We start from the raw sequence: 5,939 nt of genomic DNA, 5'->3' as shown, positions 1-5,939 counted from the left end.
GCCATGCTCTTGCCTAGACTCCAGGTGGGTGCTTCAAAAGAAAACTCTATGAGTTTAGAATTTGGCGAGAACGTCCTTCCTGGAACTTGTACTTGAACCATCCAGCGCTCCTCTTCAGGTAAAGTGGCGTTGTACGTTCCGGTGAAGCTTGGTATTCCAATGTTCAAGTACCTAGTGACTTCCTTCAAGTGGCGTCCAAAAGGTGTGTCTTCGTCCGGTTGTGCAAACTTGTTCTTCATCTCCGCCATCCTAAAGAGTAGAAAATGGAGAGAAGTCAGAAATGAGAAGAGAAGTGTGACCTAGGGTTTATCTTAGTGGTCGTGTCCTACACTCAGCGTGTGCTCTGATACCATCTTGCAGTGACCCAACCTCAGATGGTCAAGTCTCTATGCTTCAGTGTCATCCCTGGATCGGTAATGCTGACACACACAGTACTCGAAGGATTTATAACAGAGTGGCAATCACACACTTATTACATCGAATGTCTCAAGAGAGAACTTAATACAATAATATGGCTTAAGGCCATCTAATACGATAACAGCGGAAGGCTTGGAAGATAAAGTGAGTCCATCAACTCCAACGGCATAACTGAGCTGCACGACAACGACCTAACGACCTTACTCCTCATCTGAAAAGTCTGCAACATAATACGTTGCAGCCCGAAAACGGGTCAGCACATGGAATATGCTGGCAAAATAACACAGTAGAGCAAGAACAGAATAATGCTATCACTACATGCATATTTGGCTCGTGGAAAGCTTTATGGTTATAGTTTTTGCGTAAAGCCAATTTTTTCCTACAACAAAGGAATAGATTTTAATTTTACTATCATGGTAATAGAAACAACATTGAGAAGGTTCCTCCAACTCAATCCCAATTAAAGTGATTAACATCCCAACAATATTATTTAATAAATGATGAGATACATGTCATGACTCAAATACTAGATTCTCAAGAATTCTCCATAACCGGGGACATGGCTAACCATGATTAGATTATACACTCTGCAGAGGTTTGCGCACTTTTCCCCACAAGACTCAATCACCTCCGCTGGATTTCCTGCACTACAAGGTGTTTGGGAAACGGATGACCGAGACACAGTCTTTCAGAAACATTAACTCTCTACTCCGGACAGACCATACCAAACCTACATCCCACTACCTGCTGATCTACCTCTTCAAGAGCTTCACGTAACTTACTCAACTATGCTAGAGCCCACAATAGCTTGTGGCTGCACACGGAAGTTTCTAGCATGAATCATCTCAGTTCCCTTTGAGCCTGGGTGGCGGTCCATAGGAAGATCACACGGGTACTCCGGGATTTCCAAAAAAATACAGGCAACACTGGGTACTCCAGGGGCCTCAATCCACCCAGATGTTAATTTAAGTTGCCACCTTAAGTTGAACCATTAATTAATAATCTCACATCTGTCATGGATTTCACTCAAATCCAAACCACATCTACGAGCATAGCATAGCATAGCAATATAAGCAACGCGTAGAAGTAACTCCCAAGGGTTTGAATGTAACAGGGTAATAGGTTCTACCTCATCAACTACTTCCCAACCCACATGTTAATGACACCCTAATCATGCAATGTTTGAGGATTGGAACTAATGCATAAAAACTGGGTGATAAAAAGGGATATGATCAAATTGTTACTTGCCTTGCTGACGGTCTGCGAAACCTAGGGACTCGTAGTAGCACGCTTCACACTCCGGGTGTTCTATCGCAAACAAACAATAACTTACATAAGCAACAAGCAAAGAAGCACGGGTAAATCTCAAATAAGAGGGGTTGACCAGAAGGTTCAACTTAAGAACTCTGGTTCGCAAAAAGAATCAAATCAAACGGAGCAACGAAACTCAAACGACAAAAGAAAGAAGCTTCGTTTACTAATCTGAACCTAGGTCAAATTTTACAGTAGCAAAAACTTATTTGAGTTGGTTAAACGGAAAGAGGGTTTCGAGATGAAACTCTAGGCGCTTGAATCGCCTGATTCCAACTAACGAGCGAAAAGAAAAACAGAAACTAAGATCGGATCAGAAATCACTTTCAGAAAAATCGCGGAATAAAACCAATAAAAGAAAACTAACGAACAGACTAACGGACGAGCGTTCATTAGCTGGATCTAACGGGCAAAAACCGTTCATTAAAACGAACGTATGGACGAACGTCCGCTAACTAGAAGAACCAGAAAAAAACCGGCGAATCCGAAAAAACGGATCTAGGGTTTTCTAAAAAACTGGCGGCGGGTCCGGCGGCTACCTCCGGCGAGGGGCCTCCGGCGAGGCGGGGGCAGCGGCTCGCAGGGCAGCGGCGGCAAGCGGGACTGCGGCGGCGGTGGCAAGCGGAGGCGGCGGCGGCGGCTGCGGCGGCGGGGCTGGCGGCGGTGTGGTGTTGGGGCTCGGGGGCGGGCATATATAAAGGGCGAGGCCGCGGCGCGACTTGGAGGAGGGGGCAAGGCGCGGCGGCAGGCGGAGTCCGACTCGGACTCCGGTCCGAGCGGCGGGGGTGGCGCGCGCGCGCAGGAGGCGGCGGCGGCGGCCTGGCTCGGCTGGGCCTTAGGCCCAGTCGGCGCGGAACTCTTCTTTTTTTAAAATAATTCCGCCGATAGAAATAAAATCCTAGAAAAATAAATAAAAATCTAAAAATGGCAAAACAAATTTTCACCGTTGAAATAAAATATTTAGAACGAGATGAACATTTTCTTGGCCCTAAAATGCAATTTTGAAAAACGTGCAATTTTTCTAATGCAAACAAAATCGCAATAAAATCCAAATAAAACAAATATTTGATTTTAATATTTTTCCTCCAATATTTCAATTATCTTGGAGAAGTCATATTATCTCCTCTCATATATTTTAGTATGAAATATTTTCAGAGAGAAAATAATTAAAACCAAAATCATCGTTTCAAAATTTGATAAAATCAAATTTGAAAACCGGGAAAATCACCAACTCTCTCCGAGGGTCCTTGAGTTGCTTAGGATTTCGAGGATCGCTAGACGAAATGCAAATAAAATATGATATGCATGGATGACTATGTATAACATCCCAAATTGAAAAATTTGGGATGTTACAGCGTTGATGATCGCGAACTGCTTTAGCATCTTCTTCCAAATTAATTTTATGTTGACATAGAGTGGGACTAATGCCCTTAAGATCATCAAGAGTATACCCAATAGCAGCGTGGTGCTTCTTCAGGGTTTTTAATAATCTCTCTTCCTCATGCTCTGAAAGGTTAGCACTAATAATAACAGTATATATCTTTTTCTCATCGAGGTAAGCATATTTAAGAGTATCAGGTAACAGTTTAAGCTCAAACACGGGATCACCCTTGGGTGGAGGAGGATCCCCTAGGATTTCAATAGGTAAATTGTTTTTCAGAATAGGTTCCTGTTTAAAGAATACTTCATCTAATTCCCTTCTTTCATTCATAAACATATCATTTTCATGGTCTAGCAAATATTGTTCTAAAGGATCACTAGGAGGTATGGCAATAGAAGCAAGACCAATAATTTCATCCTTACTAGGTAATTCTTCTTCACGGTGTTGTCTACTAAATTTAGAAAAATTAAATTCATGAGTCATATCATCTAAACCGACAGTAACAACATCCCTTTTGCAATCTATGGTAGCATTAACAGTATGTAAGAAGGGTCTACCAAATATAATGGGACAAAAACTATCTTGTGGGGAACCAAGAACAAGAAAATCAGCAGGATATTTAGTTTTCCCACACAAGACTTCAACATCTCTAACAATTCCCAGTGGTGAAATAGTATCTCTATTAGCAAGTTTAATTGTGACATCAATATCTTCTAACTCAGCAGGTGCAATGTCATGCATAATTTCTTTATATAAGTCAATAGGTATTGCACTAGCACTAGCACCCATATCACATAAGCCATGATAACAATGATCTCCTATTTTAACAGAAATAACATGCATGCCTATCACAGGTCTAGGTTTATCTGTATCACGGGGTTTAGCAATTCTAGCAGTTTCATTACGGAAATAAATAACATGCCCATCTATATTATTAGACAAGAGATCTTTAACAATAGCAATATTAGATTCAACTTTAACTTGCTCGGGAGGTGTATATGTTTTAATATTGCTTTTACGAACCACAGTTGAAGCTTTAGCATGATCCTTTATCCTAACAGGGAAAGGTGGTTTCTTAACATAAGAAGTAGGAACAATAGGATCATTATAAGTAATAGTCTTTTCTTCAACTTTAATAGGTGCAGCTACTTTTACTTCTATGGGAGGATGATATTTAAACCACTTCTCCTTGGGGAGATCAACATAAGCAGCAAATGATTCACAGAAAGAAGCTATTATCTCAGAGTCAAGTCCATATTTAGTGCTAAATTTACAAAAAATATCGGTATCCATAAAAGATTTAACACAATCAAAAACTGGGTGTCATACCTGACTTCTTACCATTGTCGAGGTCCCAATCTTCGGAGTTGCGTTTAATTCTTTCCAATAAATCCCATTTGAATTCAATAGTCTTCATCATAACAGAGCCAGCAGAAGAAGTATCAAGCACGGTGCGATTGTTACCAGAAAGCCGAGCATAAAATTTTTGAATAATCATTTCTCTTGAGAGCTCATGATTGGGGCATGAATATAACATTGATTTAAGCCTCCCCCAAGCTTGAGTGATGCTTTCTCCTTCGCGAGGCCAAAAATTATATATATAATTGTGATCACGATGAACAAGATGCATAGGATAAAATTTTTGATGAAATTCCAATTTCAATCGTTTGTAGTTCCAAGACTCCATATCATCACATAGCCTATACCTTGTCGATGCATCTCCCCTCAAAGATAAAGGGAAGACCTTCTTATTAACAACATCTCCGGGTACACCTGCAAGCTTAAATAATCCACAAAATTTATCCACATATATTAGATGCTCATCAGGATGTTTTGTTCCATCTCCTAAAAAAGGATTAGCTAGCAGTTTTTCTACCATACCCAAAGGAATTTCAAAGCAAGCATTTTCATTTTCAGTAGGTTCAGAAGGTTGAGGAGCAACTCTTTGCTCTACTGGTCAGGGTGAAGATACCCCGAACAAGCCCCTCAGAGGATTACTTTCCATACTAACAAGTGACAGTAAATTTCAGCACACTATATAAATTTTTCCTTACCAAATTCCACCTACCAAAGGCGCTTCACTCCCCGGCAACGGCGCCAGAAAAGAGTCTTGATGACCCACAAGTATAGGGGATCTATCGTAGTCCTTTCGATAAGTAAGAGTGTCGAACCCAACGAGGAGCAGAAGGAAATGATAAGCGGTTTCCAGCAAGGTATTCTCTGCAAGTACTGAAATAAGTGGTAACAGATAGTTTTGTGATAAGATAATTTGTAACGAGCAACAAGTAACAAAAGTAAATAAGGTGCAGCAAGGTGGCCCAATCCTTTTTGTAGCAAAGGACAAGCCTGGACAAACTCTTATATGATGTAAAGCGCTCCCGAGGACACATGGGAATATCGTCAAGCTAGTTTTCATCACGTTCATATGATTCGCGTTCGGTACTTTGATAATTTGGTATGTGGGTGGACCGGTGCTTGGGTGCTGCCCTTGCTTGGAAAATCATCCCACTTATGATTAACCTCTATTGCAAGCATCCGCAAATACAACAAAAGTATTAAGGTAAACCTAACCATAGCATGAAACATATGGATCCAAATCAGCCCCTTACGAAGCAACGCATAAACTAGGGTTTAAGCTTCTGTCACTCTAGCAACCCATCATCTACTTATTACTTCCCAATGCCTTCCTCTAGGCCCAAATAATGGTGAAGTGTCATGTAGTCGACGTTCACATAACACCACTAGAGGAGAGACAACATACATCTCATCAAAATATCGAACGAATACCAAATTCACATGACTACTAATAGCAAGACTTCTCCCATGTCCT

This window comes from Triticum urartu, chromosome 5, assembly GCF_003073215.2.
Source record: "Triticum urartu cultivar G1812 chromosome 5, Tu2.1, whole genome shotgun sequence".
NCBI lineage: Eukaryota > Viridiplantae > Streptophyta > Magnoliopsida > Poales > Poaceae > Triticum > Triticum urartu.
The sequence above is the reverse complement of the archived record's forward strand: the minus strand, read 5'-3'. Positions refer to the sequence as shown.